A 19,783-nucleotide genomic window follows, 5' to 3' on the forward strand; every position below is an offset into this window, starting at 1 on the left:
TTTCCTTTTCTTTTCTTTTTCTGTTCTTTTTCTTCTTTTCTTCTTTTTCTTTTCTTCCTTCTTCCTTCTTCCTTCTTCCTTCCCGAACCTTCTTCTCCCTTTTTTTTTTCTTTCTTTTTCTTCTCCTCCTCTTCTCTTCTCCCGATTTCTCCTTCCCCCTTTCTTCCCATTTCTTCTCCCGTGGAGGGAGGAGGGCGAGCTTGGGAGGCTTGGGAGGAACGGGCTGCGGCCGATGGCGCCCGGCGGCGCCCACGGCCACACCCGCGGCCGTGCCCGTGGTCGCGCTCGGGGGCGCATCGGCGGCCTGCGGCCGCGTCTGCATCCTGCTGCCGGCGACCCACGTCCCACGGCCGACGACCCGCGGCCCACGGCCGAGGCCGGCGCCCGCGGTTGCGGATCAACCACCGGTAAGTTTTTTTTTTTTCCTTCTTCTTCTCCCGCGAACGGGAGATCTGGCTCGGGGAGGGCCCGAGCCGCAGCCGGCGGTGCTCCCCGGCCTGTCAGCGGCACCGGCCGCCCCTTGCGACCGCCGCGGCTTGCGGCTTCCTTTGCCGCCCCGGCTTGCGGCCGACGCAGCTCACGGCCACCGCAGCCGGCGCCCGCTACCCTTTTCCTTTCTTTTCTTTTTTTTTTTAACTAGATCTACAAAATAAATTATGAAGAAGGGCTTTACCTGCTCTGAAGGGGATCGTTAGTCTCCTATTCCGACGACGTAGCCCTCTGCTCCAGCAGCGTGGATCTAACACCGGGTCCTGCCAATCGGAGATGATTGTGAGAGAGAGACAGTGGAGGAGGAGGGAAGAGGATGATGAAATTCTCCACCGATCGGGGCTTCATGTAGCCTCCGATTGCTGGGGAAGGCGGACGGTTGTAACCGCCCACTATCAGGTGTTACGAAGGCCTGCACGACTGTGTAATCGTCCCCCCCCTCCGTTTCTCTTGGGAGTGAGGCGGTTATCACATTCTCCCCTCCTTATTAAAATTTCGTCCTCGAAATTTACATACCTGCATTGTCAAAGAGTTGCGGATGTCTCGCACGCATATCCTCCTCAAGTTCCCATGTGGCCTCTCTCTCCGAATGGTTGCTCCACTGAACTTTCACATAATGAATGATACGTCGCCTCAGGACCTGCTCCTTATGATCAATGATGCGTAAAGGATACTCTTCATAAGCCAGGTCTCTATCAATCTGCAGGGGCTCGTGCTGTACTATATGGCTGGGATCAGGAATGTATCTCCATAGAAGAGAAACGTGAAAGACATTATGCACACTGGATAACTCTGGTGGCAAAGCCAGTCTGTAAGCAACCTCCCCTACTCTGGAAGAATCTCAAAGGGTCCAATGTAGCGAGGATTCAATTTACTATGTGTCACGCCCCGAGCCCGAGGCGCGGCAGACGCCGCACGCCCGCACGGCGGGCTGCACGGGCGCGCAAGGCAGCATATCATATCAAAGCAGATACAAATATTCAAAACTGACATAATTATTTAAATTGTTCAAAAGCGGTTTTACAAAATTTCAAATAACAAATGCTTACGTAAGTCAAATACTTTAATCAATCTAACTAAAGGACTAATAACTGAAGGAATCGTCGGAAAATCTAACGCACTCCCCAATCCCGTGCAATCAAGCCTCTGGATCTGAAAAATGAAGAAAATAGAATAATGAGCTACACTAGCCCAGTAAGCAACAAAATACCCCAGAGTGGGGTCAGAGCATATCAGATCAAAATACAGGATAATATCTGGAATAAATCATAAATAACATCGTTTTACTATTTTCAAAACTTATTATCATTTTTCCAAAAATATGATATCAGAATCTCAACATGATAGGCTACGGCCACGTAATCCAGTGGCATGGGTTGCACAAAGTGCCAAATCCACTATTTTTATCCACCGATGGCAGCCGGTGTTGCACAAAAGTGCCAAATCCACTATATTTACCCACCGATGGCAGCCGGTGTCCAGAAACCACTATTCTAATCATCGGTGGCGCGGTGTCGAAACCGGTTCCTCACAGATTACAAGTCGACAGGTCCAACGTATAATCCCCATTGGCGGGGCCAGAACAGAACAGAACAGATCATAGCCATGCTGAAAATACATATATATAAAAACAGATTTCGTAAATTTTCCAATTATAGTTTACGTATTTCAAAGCATAATTTTCAAATTAAATTTAACATGCCAGACCCATTTTACTAAATACAAAACATATTTCAGAATTTAATCTATTTATCAAATAATTTGGAAATCACACTCGAAGTATTAAGTTACTTACTTCTTCTCGCTTGATTCCTACTTCAGATAGACGGATCAGGTTCACCTGTTTAAATTTAATTAATTCCTTGTTAATTTCAGAGCTAAGCAAAATCCAAAAATAATACTATTGGTCACGGCCCAACAGGGTCCAGAGTTGGCCCATAATGGGCATGGCCCGATAGGGCCTATATCGGACATGGCCCAATTGGCCCGCATAGATCCAGCCCAATAGAGCCCCCAAGGTTGGCTTCTAATTGGTTTATTTATGTAATAAAATTTATTGCAGGGACTAATACTTAATTTCAGGATACTATTCTATAAAGCTTTAGTGGACCAAATAAATATAGTTGGGGACCTTTATATAATATTTTTTTCTTATAGGGACCAAACATAAGTCACAGAATACCCTTTTGTAAAATAATATACTGTCAAGGGCTTATCTGCAAAATTTTATTTATTGGCCAAACGGGTTCGGGTTTCGGGTTCTGGGTTTCGGGTTCAGGTTCTAGGCTTGGGTCTGAACTGGGCCCAAGTTGGGCCCACATGGGTACTGCCCTACTGAGCCCAACCAGACTGGACTGGGCCCAAGTTGGGCATGCAGGGGACTGGGCCCAAGTTGGGCCTGCAGGGGACTGGGCCCAACGGCCCAACAAAGTGCCCACGGCCCACAATGGGCTTTCTTCCTTCCCCAAACCCCCCCCCCCCCACGAACAGGGGAAGAAGGAGAGATGGAAGAGAGAGAGGATCGGCGGGGTGGCCGGCCTGGGTGGTCGGAGGCCGTCGTCCAGTCGACGGTCAGCCGGCCACGGTGGCAGCCGGTGGCTGCTGCGGCGGCCGGCGTTGAGGAAGAACCGAGAATGGTCTCGGTGTGGGCCGATGCAAAGGAGGAAAACATGCTATTTGGCATGGAATCAAGGCAAGAGAGGGCTTACCGACGGTGGCAGAGGCGGTGGGAGGAAGATCTCGGCTGCCGGTGGCTCGATCCGGCAGTCAAGCGGCGGCGGCGGCACTTGGAACCGAGAGGAAGCAAATCTCCAAAACAGGGGAAGGCTTGCGGAGGGGATTCGGACGGCGATCGGGCGGCACCGACCACTCGAGAGGCAAGAGCCGGGGGAGGAGAGGGAGGAGAGGAAGAAGGGAGAGGAAGCGGAGGAGACGGATGAGAGGGAGGAGGGCTCGGAGGTGCTCTTACGAAGAGGAAGATGGGGGTTTTATTGCCCCATTTCAACGGCTCCCCGCCGCGATTTTCACGGCGGTGGAGCGAGATCAACGGCCGCTCTTGCGGCCGCGGGGTGGACACGGACCCTCCGCGGTGCTGCCGCGGTGCAGCAGCGTCCTCGTGCCCGAAGAAGTCGGAGGGGATCGCGTCTGCGATCCCCTGTTCCGCCCCTTCCAAAAGGGGTGTTGGGCTGAAGTCGGCTGGGGTTGCCGGCTTCAGCCCAGTATCTCACATTCTCTCCCCCTTAAGAAAATTTCGTCCTCGAAATTTAAGAGATCTATGCCTTTCAAATTAAAAAAAATGCTCAGCTCATTGGATAATATAAATCCACGATCTCATTCTCCTTGATAAAATCAGTGTGATAGATAACTTTGAATCAATTATCAAAACCTTCATATAAACTCGCAAGATTAACACTAAATAAGTGACTAACTAAAATCTGAGATTGAAATTATCATCTTGATGCATGTTCACTCGAAATCGGATCAGGATCGATTCACAGTAGGATTGATTAAAATTAGTTGCGTTTAAGATAAAACTTGAAATGAAATGGATCTCATACACTTATCAAGGTAGTGTGCTGATCCCTCAAATGATAATGACCAACCTTAGAGTTAAATCATTATATTGCTAAGAATATGATTCACAAAATGAACATGTACTAATGATCATTAGATAGCAACGATTTATCTCAAAAATGATTTGCATCAAATCACAAAAGCAGGTCTAAAAAGGCAAAGTATTGATACCATGATTCAATATGCCACAAAGCTTTTAACTTAAACTTATAAATCATAAGATGGGAGCAAATAATGCATGGTTTATTCAGATACTTAACAAATTAGACCATATTTGATCAACAATCAACTAACCCGAGTCATGATACGTTCAAATTATCATTATTATTATTATTTTCTTAGCATACCCAAAAATAGCAAAGTCTATTCAAGAAATAACATAATCATATCAGGATTGATCTGAGAATCAATAGTATTCACCTTCCTTTATTAACAAAATCTTTCATTATTGAACAATATAGTCTTTCATCATAACATGTTACCAAAACACAGTCAATATTTTCGACCAGTTTGAATTTACTCAGTTCATCAAATTTCTGCTGCACAACTCAGATCAATATTTTTCAAACTTTCTTATTGATCCCACATCATCAGCAAATTTTTTTTTTCTTTTTAATATCCAAACAAAATTTTATCCTTGCTTCCCAAGTACACTAGATCATGATTAACCCTTGAGATAGTTGTCGTATTTATACCATCATATGATCAAGTAATCATATTTTAGATCCAAATTTGAACTAAGCCAATTCTAGTTTCCCTTGACAATTCTATTATACAAGTTAATATTTATTCTAAGCTTTGATAATTAAAAGATTCTAGATTAGCTTACTCAGGAGCCTAGTCAATCATCCTGAATCTTTTCTTTTAGGCTAAACTTATTTTGGCCTCTCATGAAATCCCCCTTGCATTTCTCATACGGTGATACAAAATTCATAATCAACTCATAGCCTTGATTTATAAATATTTAACTAACAAGAATCTAATAATCTGGTTCAAAGATTTACAAGAAATTCCACAAAGATATAAACTCTATGATTTTACATTGAGATCAACTCCTCAAATAAGTAAAATATTTTTATTTGTAATACTGCAAACATTTCAGGATCTTGTAAATCTACTGGACTTTAGAGAATTTACTAATAACACAATGATATCCATATCGATCAAAATCAAAAATACTATACTTTTCAATGATTTTTATTTTTATTTTTATTTTTTATTTTCTTTCAAGCATCAAGAACTTTTTTAAATCAAGCAAGTCCTATTTTCGACCAACCCAAAAAAATATTTAAATCCACCAATATTCTCAAGATTACTAATTGACTTTCCATCAAAATATCAATCTTAATTGTTTTAAGTCTCAAGTAGAGCCAAATAAGAATTATTAAGTCTCATCCCAAAGTATATTTTCCTTCTATATACGAGCTCCATGCATGATCCACATACAGATTTCAATGAATATTTTCTAGTCCAAGCTTTAATCATCTTTTTATAGATGAATCTTAAATTGCTACCAAAATAATTAACTTCAACTAGAAGCAATATCCACAGTGCCTGATATCAAGTTAAACTTCCCAAATAATTACATTGCACGATAATATCTCATGATTAATATTCCTTCACTTAATTTAGTCAAAATCTAATTAATCATTGAAATACAAATTGCTCTACCAAGAAAACTCTCAGAATAACTTATTCACACTTTGGTTACAGCCATAATTAGGTTGCATGTTAATTTTAGCATTTCAAAATTCTGATAAAATAATATAAATTTATCAATAGCAAAAGCAAATAAATATCTTCGTCTAATGGCCTAATGTCCACCCATCTCTCAAACTTTCCGACGAATTTTAAAGATCCTAAAACTTAAGCTCCATCAGAATTATTTCAAACACAATCCCTAGGAATCTGAAACCTGAGCTCTGATACCACTAAATCTGTCACGCCCCGAGCCCGAGGCGCGGCAGACGCCGCACGCCCGCACGGCGGGCCGCACGGGCGCGCAAGGCAGCATATCATATCAAAGCAGATACAAATATTCAAAACTGACATAATTATTTAAATTGTTCAAAAGCGGTTTTACAAAATTTCAAATAACAAATGCTTACGTAAGTCAAATACTTTAATCAATCTAACTAAAGGACTAATAACTGAAGGAATCGTCGGAAAATCTAACGCACTCCCCAATCCCGTGCAATCAAGCCTCTGGATCTGAAAAATGAAGAAAATAGAATAATGAGCTACACTAGCCCAGTAAGCAACAAAATACCCCAGAGTGGGGTCAGAGCATATCAGATCAAAATACAGGATAATATCTGGAATAAATCATAAATAACATCGTTTTACTATTTTCAAAACTTATTATCATTTTTCCAAAAATATGATATCAGAATCTCAACATGATAGGCTACGGCCACGTAATCCAGTGGCATGGGTTGCACAAAGTGCCAAATCCACTATTTTTATCCACCGATGGCAGCCGGTGTTGCACAAAAGTGCCAAATCCACTATATTTACCCACCGATGGCAGCCGGTGTCCAGAAACCACTATTCTAATCACCGGTGGCGCGGTGTCGAAACCGGTTCCTCACAGATTACAAGTCGACAGGTCCAACGTATAATCCCCATTGGCGGGGCCAGAACAGAACAGAACAGATCATAGCCATGCTGAAAATACATATATATAAAAACAGATTTCGTAAATTTTCCAATTATAGTTTACGTATTTCAAAGCATAATTTTCAAATTAAATTTAACATGCCAGACCCATTTTACTAAATACAAAACATATTTCAGAATTTAATCTATTTATCAAATAATTTGGAAATCACACTCGAAGTATTAAGTTACTTACTTCTTCTCGCTTGATTCCTACTTCAGATAGACGGATCAGGTTCACCTGTTTAAATTTAATTAATTCCTTGTTAATTTCAGAGCTAAGCAAAATCCAAAAATAATACTATTGGTCACGGCCCAACAGGGTCCAGAGTTGGCCCATAATGGGCATGGCCCGATAGGGCCTATATCGGACATGGCCCAATTGGCCCGCATAGATCCAGCCCAATAGAGCCCCCAAGGTTGGCTTCTAATTGGTTTATTTATGTAATAAAATTTATTGCAGGGACTAATACTTAATTTCAGGATACTATTCTATAAAGCTTTAGTGGACCAAATAAATATAGTTGGGGACCTTTATATAATATTTTTTTCTTATAGGGACCAAACATAAGTCACAGAATACCCTTTTGTAAAATAATATACTGTCAAGGGCTTATCTGCAAAATTTCATTTATTGGCCAAACGGGTTCGGGTTTCGGGTTCTGGGTTTCGGGTTCAGGTTCTAGGCTTGGGTCTGAACTGGGCCCAAGTTGGGCCCACATGGGTACTGCCCTACTGGGCCCAACCAGACTGGACTGGGCCCAAGTTGGGCATGCAGGGGACTGGGCCCAAGTTGGGCCTGCAGGGGACTGGGCCCAACGGCCCAACAAAGTGCCCACGGCCCACAATGGGCTTTCTTCCTTCCCCAAACCCCCCCCCCCCCCACGAACAGGGGAAGAAGGAGAGATGGAAGAGAGAGAGGATCGGCGGGGTGGCCGGCCTGGGTGGTCGGAGGCCGTCGTCCAGTCGACGGTCAGCCGGCCACGGTGGCAGCCGGTGGCTGCTGCGGCGGCCGGCGTTGAGGAAGAACCGAGAATGGTCTCGGTGTGGGCCGATGCAAAGGAGGAAAACATGCTATTTGGCATGGAATCAAGGCAAGAGAGGGCTTACCGACGGTGGCAGAGGCGGTGGGAGGAAGATCTCGGCTGCCGGTGGCTCGATCCGGCAGTCAAGCGGCGGCGGCGGCACTTGGAACCGAGAGGAAGCAAATCTCCAAAACAGGGGAAGGCTTGCGGAGGGGATTCGGACGGCGATCGGGCGGCACCGACCACTCGAGAGGCAAGAGCCGGGGGAGGAGAGGGAGGAGAGGAAGAAGGGAGAGGAAGCGGAGGAGACGGATGAGAGGGAGGAGGGCTCGGAGGTGCTCTTACGAAGAGGAAGATGGGGGTTTTATTGCCCCATTTCAACGGCTCCCCGCCGCGATTTTCACGGCGGTGGAGCGAGATCAACGGCCGCTCTTGCGGCCGCGGGGTGGACGCGGACCCTCCGCGGTGCTGCCGCGGTGCAGCAGCGTCCTCGTGCCCGAAGAAGTCGGAGGGGATCGCGTCTGCGATCCCCTGTTCCGCCCCTTCCAAAAGGGGTGTTGGGCTGAAGTCGGCTGGGGTTGCCGGCTTCAGCCCAGTATCTCACATTCTCTCCCCCTTAAGAAAATTTCGTCCTCGAAATTTAAGAGATCTATGCCTTTCAAATTAAAAAAAAGCTCAGCTCATTGGATAATATAAATCCACGATCTTATTCTCCTTGATAAAATCAGTGTGATAGATAACTTTGAATCAATTATCAAAACCTTCATATAAACTCGCAAGATTAACACTAAATAAGTGACTAACTAAAATCTGAGATTGAAATTATCATCTTGATGCATGTTCACTCGAAATCGGATCAGGATCGATTCACAGTAGGATTGATTAAAATTAGTTGCGTTTAAGATAAAACTTGAAATGAAATGGATCTCATACACTTATCAAGGTAGTGTGCTGATCCCTCAAATGATAATGACCAACCTTAGAGTTAAATCATTATATTGCTAAGAATATGATTCACAAAATGAACATGTACTAATGATCATTAGATAGCAACGATTTATCTCAAAAATGATTTGCATCAAATCACAAAAGCAGGTCTAAAAAGGCAAAGTATTGATACCATGATTCAATATGCCACAAAGCTTTTAACTTAAACTTATAAATCATAAGATGGGAGCAAATAATGCATGGTTTATTCAGATACTTAACAAGTTAGACCATATTTGATCAACAATCAACTAACCCGAGTCATGATACGTTCAAATTATCATTATTATTATTATTTTCTTAGCATACCCAAAAATAGCAAAGTCTATTCAAGAAATAACATAATCATATCAGGATTGATCTGAGAATCAATAGTATTCACCTTCCTTTATTAACAAAATCTTTCATTATTGAACAATATAGTCTTTCATCATAACATGTTACCAAAACACAGTCAATATTTTCGACCAGTTTGAATTTACTCAGTTCATCAAATTTCTGCTGCACAACTCAGATCAATATTTTTCAAACTTTCTTATTGATCCCACATCATCAGCAAATTTTTTTTTTTCTTTTTAATATCCAAACAAAATTTTATCCTTGCTTCCCAAGTACACTAGATCATGATTAACCCTTGAGATAGTTGTCGTATTTATACCATCATATGATCAAGTAATCATATTTTAGATCCAAATTTGAACTAAGCCAATTCTAGTTTCCCTTGACAATTCTATTATACAAGTTAATATTTATTCTAAGCTTTGATAATTAAAAGATTCTAGATTAGCTTACTCAGGAGCCTAGTCAATCATCCTGAATCTTTTCTTTTAGGCTAAACTTATTTTGGCCTCTCATGAAATCCCCCTTGCATTTCTCATACGGTGATACAAAATTCATAATCAACTCATAGCCTTGATTTATAAATATTTAACTAACAAGAATCTAATAATCTGGTTCAAAGATTTACAAGAAATTCCACAAAGATATAAACTCTATGATTTTACATTGAGATCAACTCCTCAAATAAGTAAAATATTTTTATTTGTAATACTGCAAACATTTCAGGATCTTGTAAATCTACTGGACTTTAGAGAATTTACTAATAACACAATGATATCCATATCGATCAAAATCAAAAATACTATACTTTTCAATGATTTTTATTTTTATTTTTATTTTTTATTTTCTTTCAAGCATCAAGAACTTTTTTAAATCAAGCAAGTCCTATTTTCGACCAACCCAAAAAAATATTTAAATCCACCAATATTCTCAAGATTACTAATTGACTTTCCATCAAAATATCAATCTTAATTGTTTTAAGTCTCAAGTAGAGCCAAATAAGAATTATTAAGTCTCATCCCAAAGTATATTTTCCTTCTATATACGAGCTCCATGCATGATCCACATACAGATTTCAATGAATATTTTCTAGTCCAAGCTTTAATCATCTTTTTATAGATGAATCTTAAATTGCTACCAAAATAATTAACTTCAACTAGAAGCAATATCCACAGTGCCTGATATCAAGTTAAACTTCCCAAATAATTACATTGCACGATAATATCTCATGATTAATATTCCTTCACTTAATTTAGTCAAAATCTAATTAATCATTGAAATACAAATTGCTCTACCAAGAAAACTCTCAGAATAACTTATTCACACTTTGGTTACAGCCATAATTAGGTTGCATGTTAATTTTAGCATTTCAAAATTCTGATAAAATAATATAAATTTATCAATAGCAAAAGCAAATAAATATCTTCGTCTAATGGCCTAATGTCCACCCATCTCTCAAACTTTCCGACGAATTTTAAAGATCCTAAAACTTAAGCTCCATCAGAATTATTTCAAACACAATCCCTAGGAATCTGAAACCTGAGCTCTGATACCACTAAATCTGTCACGCCCCGAGCCCGAGGCGCGGCAGACGCCGCACGCCCGCACGGCGGGCCGCACGGGCGCGCAAGGCAGCATATCATATCAAAGCAGATACAAATATTCAAAACTGACATAATTATTTAAATTGTTCAAAAGCGGTTTTACAAAATTTCAAATAACAAATGCTTACGTAAGTCAAATACTTTAATCAATCTAACTAAAGGACTAATAACTGAAGGAATCGTCGGAAAATCTAACGCACTCCCCAATCCCGTGCAATCAAGCCTCTGGATCTGAAAAATGAAGAAAATAGAATAATGAGCTACACTAGCCCAGTAAGCAACAAAATACCCCAGAGTGGGGTCAGAGCATATCAGATCAAAATACAGGATAATATCTGGAATAAATCATAAATAACATCGTTTTACTATTTTCAAAACTTATTATCATTTTTCCAAAAATATGATATCAGAATCTCAACATGATAGGCTACGGCCACGTAATCCAGTGGCATGGGTTGCACAAAGTGCCAAATCCACTATTTTTATCCACCGATGGCAGCCGGTGTTGCACAAAAGTGCCAAATCCACTATATTTACCCACCGATGGCAGCCGGTGTCCAGAAACCACTATTCTAATCACCGGTGGCGCGGTGTCGAAACCGGTTCCTCACAGATTACAAGTCGACAGGTCCAACGTATAATCCCCATTGGCGGGGCCAGAACAGAACAGAACAGATCATAGCCATGCTGAAAATACATATATATAAAAACAGATTTCGTAAATTTTCCAATTATAGTTTACGTATTTCAAAGCATAATTTTCAAATTAAATTTAACATGCCAGACCCATTTTACTAAATACAAAACATATTTCAGAATTTAATCTATTTATCAAATAATTTGGAAATCACACTCGAAGTATTAAGTTACTTACTTCTTCTCGCTTGATTCCTACTTCAGATAGACGGATCAGGTTCACCTGTTTAAATTTAATTAATTCCTTGTTAATTTCAGAGCTAAGCAAAATCCAAAAATAATACTATTGGTCACGGCCCAACAGGGTCCAGAGTTGGCCCATAATGGGCATGGCCCGATAGGGCCTATATCGGACATGGCCCAATTGGCCCGCATAGATCCAGCCCAATAGAGCCCCCAAGGTTGGCTTCTAATTGGTTTATTTATGTAATAAAATTTATTGCAGGGACTAATACTTAATTTCAGGATACTATTCTATAAAGCTTTAGTGGACCAAATAAATATAGTTGGGGACCTTTATATAATATTTTTTTCTTATAGGGACCAAACATAAGTCACAGAATACCCTTTTGTAAAATAATATACTGTCAAGGGCTTATCTGCAAAATTTCATTTATTGGCCAAACGGGTTCGGGTTTCGGGTTCTGGGTTTCGGGTTCAGGTTCTAGGCTTGGGTCTGAACTGGGCCCAAGTTGGGCCCACATGGGTACTGCCCTACTGGGCCCAACCAGACTGGACTGGGCCCAAGTTGGGCATGCAGGGGACTGGGCCCAAGTTGGGCCTGCAGGGGACTGGGCCCAACGGCCCAACAAAGTGCCCACGGCCCACAATGGGCTTTCTTCCTTCCCCAAACCCCCCCCCCCCACGAACAGGGGAAGAAGGAGAGATGGAAGAGAGAGAGGATCGGCGGGGTGGCCGGCCTGGGTGGTCGGAGGCCGTCGTCCAGTCGACGGTCAGCCGGCCACGGTGGCAGCCGGTGGCTGCTGCGGCGGCCGGCGTTGAGGAAGAACCGAGAATGGTCTCGGTGTGGGCCGATGCAAAGGAGGAAAACATGCTATTTGGCATGGAATCAAGGCAAGAGAGGGCTTACCGACGGTGGCAGAGGCGGTGGGAGGAAGATCTCGGCTGCCGGTGGCTCGATCCGGCAGTCAAGCGGCGGCGGCGGCACTTGGAACCGAGAGGAAGCAAATCTCCAAAACAGGGGAAGGCTTGCGGAGGGGATTCGGACGGCGATCGGGCGGCACCGACCACTCGAGAGGCAAGAGCCGGGGGAGGAGAGGGAGGAGAGGAAGAAGGGAGAGGAAGCGGAGGAGACGGATGAGAGGGAGGAGGGCTCGGAGGTGCTCTTACGAAGAGGAAGATGGGGGTTTTATTGCCCCATTTCAACGGCTCCCCGCCGCGATTTTCACGGCGGTGGAGCGAGATCAACGGCCGCTCTTGCGGCCGCGGGGTGGACACGGACCCTCCGCGGTGCTGCCGCGGTGCAGCAGCGTCCTCGTGCCCGAAGAAGTCGGAGGGGATCGCGTCTGCGATCCCCTGTTCCGCCTCTTCCAAAAGGGGTGTTGGGCTGAAGTCGGCTGGGGTTGCCGGCTTCAGCCCAGTATCTCACACTATGTCTTGCAAATCTTGTAACACCTTTCGAGGGTGAAACTTTTAAGAATACAAAGTCCCCCTCCTGAAACAACCCAGGATCTCACCCAAAATGGCTAGCCGGAAGTTATTGTTTGGGTTCTTTGATCCTGTATAAGTACCCAAGATCTACCCAGCGAATAGCCGATGTGGGACTAAACACACGCCCGCACGGATCCTCACATACTCCCCCCGTTCAAGCTCTGACGTCCTCGTCAGGCTAAGGGTTCAAATCCATTCAAATTTAATCACAAACACCACGATCAATCCGTGGTCAGCCCCAATGGATCCGTACTGCAGTGTCCCCTAGTCCACATAGGTTATGGGCTGGGTCCGCTCTGATACCATTTGTAACAATCCAGGATCTCACCCAAAATGGCTAGCCGGAAGTTATTGTTTGGGTTCTTTGATCCTGTATAAGTACCCAAGATCTACCCAGCGAATAACCGATGTGGGACTAAACACACGCCCGCACGGATCCTCACAAACACTGTTGCTCCTAAAGCCTGCCTCCATCAGCATTCCTTTTCCCCCATGTCGGCGAAGAAGATAGATAACCACCTCTAACAACGTTGATGGAATAGATTCTAGCTTGGAAGTTTGGTTGCCAAAGGCTATGGGGCCATATTCTATTGATGTTGCAGGTTATTTTTTTTTAAACAAGATTGTACTGTTTTTATGTAAAATCTCACACCTCAGTTTACCTTTGTTCCTTCTTTACCTTCTGAATAGTCACTGGATCTCTCATGGTCTGACTTCTCACTCTCTTTTTAATAGAAAGAGACATGTTACCAACCAAAAGTTGGCATGTATTCACTGCTTTACAATCTTCCGTTCAGGGAACAAGAATGCAGTCTTTGACATAATATTTGAGAGAAGAAGAGTTGTTCCCATAATCGAAGTAAGAGATGGAGAGGATCGGCAATGTACACACAGCCTGCTTGGTAGACTAATCTCATGCTGGGAACTATAGTTTGTAAATGGTAGTTTGAAAAGATCGTAGAGTAGGAAAACCAGCAATATGGAAGCATGTCGATCTAGGTAGAGAATGTAACAGTCGGTAATAAAGGAAAGAAACAAAGGCCTGTTCCCTGCCCTTAAAGCAGAATCACCCCCTTAATATGTAAGCCTCCAGATTCTCGGCAATACCTTGACACACCACTGAAGCATAGGGAACGAATTACAAGAGCTGGCCTCAAAGAATTGATATCTGAAGTATGATCCCAAGATCTGTGATTCCTAAGTGTATTAAGATCATTAAGAAGCCTTCAACTTCCCACCTTGCCGATGAAGCCTGGTTAAAGTTTTTGAGATCTAAGATCCCAAGCCACTGTATTTTTGTCCTTTGAACACTACTTTCCAATTAACAAGGCAATTGAATCCTGAGATATCTTGTGCACCCTTCCAAAGGAATGCCCTGCACAATTTGTCGATCAACCCTCTTTAACAACGAAACCAGTTTCATGAATTCCCCCCCTTCCTACGTATCTTATGGCACTGGAGTTCTTCCCCTCCTATTACCATATTCCCTTTATATAGCGACATACATATTACTTAACACCAGGTTTGTGCAGAGTTGGTTTCATCAGAATCTTTTTTAACAAAATATCGTGCTGCACCAAGTTATTTTTCTTCCTTTTATGTTGAGATGTATTTTTTTAGTAGTTGAATAGTAATCACATCAATTTCATTCACATGTTTTCTTTTCTTTTCTTTCTTCTTAATGTTCCATTTTAGTCTTCTGTAACCTTCTAATGATCTAATACTGTTCTTGGTTTAATACTTACTCTCTTTCATAAATGATTTTTTGCTTACAATATCATGCACTGCATCATTTAGGAGACTAGGATATCTGACTAGGGGGGGTAACAATTATCTAATTTTTTTGGACAGTACATGTAGTTTTCTGTAATCTTGAAGGCAAAACATTGTTGTGATGTTTCATGTTTGCTTTATAGCATTCAAGTCAGAGAGCAGAAATGATTGATGTGTATGTTCCCAAAGAGGTCATGCAATTCTTCATGTAGCTAGCAGTAAAACCAATGTAAATGCAATACATGTGGGATTGATATCATACTGAGTCCATTTATACCATCATAACATAGGTCAAAGAGTTATTGCTTTGTTTTATGTAGATGAGTAGATTCTTCAGTCTGTATCATATCAATGGCTGCACAATTTTCGAGGTCCCTAAAACAATTCATGTTTCCAATTTGAACACATCTATTGTGGAATTTATTGCTGAATTTTGTGATTCATTTCTTTTAGATTTTAGGGTCTACTTCCATAGGTAAGTAAAATAATCCATGCCTATTTGCTTCTAGTATAAATCTTTACAAGAATTCTCCTTATGTGTTGGTTGAGTTTGTGGTGATTCTAGGACTTCAGTTAAATCACTCCAAGTATTTACCTCTGGCTACAACTGCGTATAGATGAATTTGTAATGCTCAAATAATGGAGGGAATATAAACAAATTTGGATTGGGAAAGGAGGCGGAGTTGACTTTTAGGAGTTTAAGAAATAAATTTATATTTTAGATTAATATTTGATGGGAGGCAAAATGGATCGTCCTACCTCAACGTGGGACCACTCAATTTCAACCAAACAGACCTCAGCGCCGAGCAGGCCAGACCTCAGCCCCACCCAGACCCAGGCTGATCTCGGCCCCGACAAGAGCCAGGCAAACCTTAGCCCACCAGAGATCGAGCTAATCTCCACAAGAGGCCAGAGTCGACCTCAGCGCCCTACTAAGCAGACTTCAGAGTTAAGGAAGCTAGGCCGACCTCAAAATCCACCGAGCCGACCTCACCAAACATGTCGCGGCCCCCAAATCGGCCCGACCTCAGAACCTGCCGAGCCGACCTCACTAAATATATGTCATGGCCCCCAAGTCGGCCCGATCTCAGCGTCTATTGAGCTGGCCTCGCCAAGTATATGTCGCAGCCTCCAAGCGAGCTTGACCTCGCCCACGGCCGCATCCACGTGCATACCTATGCGCGCGCCCATATCCGCACATATGGCCGGGCATTATAACTTCACCGCACCATTCTTTGCTTGCTGGCCACGCCATGACGCGACAACCAAGAACAATATTATGCTGCTTCAGCCATGCCTGTCAAGGGTCATACCCTGCCACGCCTATCAAGGGTCATGCCTTGCCACACTTGTCAAGGGTCACACCCCGCCACACCCGCCAACATGCTATCTCCAGCTATTCGTCAGCTGATCACATCTCGGCCCGACATTTCAGGTAACAACCGTCACCCTCACCCTATAAAAAGAGGGTAGAGGAGACCATCAGTAAGCTTTGGTAAGCTTCTACAAGTTTTTATAAGCTTCTACAAACTTCTACAAGCTACTACAAAATATTTTTAGCTACAAGAGGCCATGAAAGACACTCAGAAAGCTTCGACTCCACAAAAAGGGCTCGGCTAACTTAGCCCTCAGAGACCTTCATTGGAATCCCTGGCCAAGGTTTTGTGCAGGTACATCGGAGTGTAGGAAGGCACCACCCTTTTCCCCTCCCGACCGGCGTGTTCTCGAAGGCTCCCTAGACCATCGTAGGCAGCCCTCTTTCTCCATCCCCGACCGGCGTCTCCTCGGCTCCCTTCCGACGTGGTCACCCTTAGGCTAGATTTCCACCCCAACATATTTATAATATTTTTATCTGGCAGTTAATAGTGATTTTTCAACGTAAAAACATGCACATGCACAATTCTTTTGTTGATTTATGACTATAAGGGTTTATATAAGGCCAGAAATGAAAAAATAGATTTTCCATTGCTTTCTTAATAAACTGAGGGGGGCTCAATTTTGCCAACAAGCATTCCCTTTTTAATAAACTGCCACTTTGAAACTAAAGATGATTGTTTCTCCTGGAGGGCGATTCTGCAATGGTCATTGGATGGATTCTATAGATTTCGGGCGGGGGGGGGGGGGGTGGGGAGGAGCGGCGGGATCAGCGATTACCGACTGATAGAGAGAAAAGTGGATCGTCCAGCCCACAACTAAAAGGCTGCCCAGTTTGGTCCAGTAAACACTAACGACGGACGACTGAATCTTCACTCCGGTCTAAGGCTAGCTCGTCCTCAGAAATCCGCCGAAAGCTCCACCAACTCCAGACACTCGCCGACTCCCCCGACCAAGCTCAGGACACCGACCCCAGCGATATGCTCCGACCCTCGAACTCGGGGCGCTCCTCCGAGCACATCTCGGAACCCAGAAAGCCAAGCTACTCCCAGCCTCTGCCAAGCCAACCTCATCGAATGCATAACACGATTATTTAACGAGCTCGGCCTTACCAACGACCACACCCATGTGCGGGCCTACGCCCATCTATGTGGCCGTACTTTACCACACTACCGTGTCACGTCTCCATAATCGGCCAACAGCAGTCCGACGACATCTTGACTACTCCGGCCATACCCTGCTGTGACTGTCAATACCCTACCGTTCTCAAGAATGAGCTGCACCGCACGTCATCAGCCAGCCTGAGCTGCGCGCCATCCGGTTCAGAGCCACGCCCCCTCATGATGAGGACCGACAGTACTTCCGCCACCTGGGCCACTCCACCGAGGCTATAAATAGCTCGGTCAGGTAATTTCTAAAGGATCTTTTTGGCTGGACTAAATTTACCCACTCTAACTTGATCATCGGAGGGTCCTCATCGGAAACACCGGTGAGGTTTCGTGCAGGTCCGCGGCCGTCGTGCAGGAGGTGGCTCTCGTCTTTCCCTTTCTAGCACTGGCGGCTTCCTCAGCTCCACCGGCGTGGTCACCCATGGGCCAGATTTGAACCACAATACCATCCACTTCTGAGAGATACACCCAATCCACAGCCCTATTGGCCTCTCTAAACACATGCTTCGCCTAAAGCACTCCGAAGATGATCTCTGGATGGGAGAGGAAGAGTTGCCCATTGCTCTCTGCGTTGTTTTGCTTTTTAACTTTTTTGGGTGTATCTGTGCACGTTATATATGATACTCGCATTTTTAGCGCGAAAAAAAAAGATGACTGTTTCTTGATATGACTTTATTTGCCAATGTGACTCCATATTGCCTTTTAGGACTTCCTTGTCCTGAAAGAAACAACTGTAAACCTTCCCTATCCTCATTTATGTAATTCTTCATTCAAAGTTAAAACTTATAAGGAGGCCTTGATCTAATCGAATAAAGCAGTCGACCAGTTCTCCTGAGGGTCTGCGTAAACATGTACAACGAAAACATTCAGATAAGAACCAACTCCAAAAGAATCTCAACAAATAATTATGTTACCAATTCTTCCCTAAATTAGAAAAGTGACCAATTGGATCAATCCAGTGGTTATACCTCTAAAAATACCTGTTTTTCTGAGATAGAATTCTTTATTCCATTTCTGATTTCGGACATTTGTTGTCTGCTTCCACATATAAAACTTCTAGTTCTATCCTCAGTGAAGCATTTCCTGCTTTCTTTTCTCACGTTGTCCACTTGTTCTCTATTCTCTAGTCTATTGTCTTGATTCCTGCCCTCTACTTAATTAGACTCCAAAAAAATCTCTAGCCTGATGATATTGGAGAAAAGAAAACAGCAAAAAGGAAAAGAAAAACATATCACCACAGAAAAACCTATAGATAAAATTTTCTTGAGCAAACGTGGCAAACCTCCCAAACAACACTCCAGAATCTAGAAGAAACTAGTCATCATCAGGTGTTTGAACCTGATCTTCAACACTAGACAGCTTCATAATAGAACGAAGAAGCTGTTCTCTCATGTTTCTACTCAAAGGAGACGAGTTGTTTTGTCTCTTCAGTCACAACACCATGACAAAGAACAAGCAAAGTTGTGTATCTTCATCTTTTATTAAATTAAGTAGGAATTCAGTGATCTCATGCTTAATGTCAAGTGTTGCTTCTTGAAATTCCAAAAATTTAGTAATCTGCAACTTCCACTGGGTTTGTGCACGCTTGTCTTTATTCAAGCTATTCTCGCATGTTTAACTTCAAAATTTATATTCTTATATCTTTTCCTGCATGGTTTTTTGAACGCGCTCCTCATCAAGCTTGCATGTTTTTTTGATTCCATTAGACTTAGAAGCTTGATATTCTACCACAAACTTATGTTCAGAGCAATGAAAAGCAAACATAAACAAAAAGAAAGAAAGAAGCATTCTGATTGCATTTGAGGCTGTGGTTGTTCTCGAGGTTGTGAAGTTGGGTGTTGGTGTTGAAGAACTCTTAACTCTTTATCCAAGGCAAATTCAATAGGTCCAAGACTCGAACGTACTCTTTTCAATATAGCATATATAATTGATAAAGGTTGACGATTTCTTGATATGGTTTGGCCTAATGACAACCCCACCCCAAATTTTGAATTTGGACATCAAAGTTATCAGGCCTATTGTGTAAGCCCAAACCCAAAATTTTGGGTCTCCTTATCGTTGCATTAATAGGTTTCTAGCCCCATTTGCGATCCCTAGTTTAGGTGTATTATCTAGGCCAAATTCGGGCCTAATAATTAATTATCAGCTCTTGGTTGTGCTTGAGCACAACTTGGGCCAAGTTGATTTAGTTTCGATTAGGCCATACTCTAGTGTAGTATACACACAATGATACATAACCTCTTAACTCCTAAAACTCCTTATGCCTCAGCTATCTACCTATTAAGAACTATCTTGATCCTCAGTCTGGAAAGTAGTACCTCTTTTCTAAAGAAATGGAAACCAATACAAAAACTCCTCTAAGAACTTCCTCTCGTCAAACGAACGAACCGTTGCACATTAGGTTTATCTTAATTAGGTTAATGGA

Source organism: Phoenix dactylifera, chromosome 2 (assembly GCF_051530095.1).
Source record: "Phoenix dactylifera cultivar Ajwa chromosome 2, Ajwa_hap1_PhDact_Kaust_v1.1, whole genome shotgun sequence".
In the NCBI taxonomy this organism is placed as follows: domain Eukaryota; kingdom Viridiplantae; phylum Streptophyta; class Magnoliopsida; order Arecales; family Arecaceae; genus Phoenix; species Phoenix dactylifera.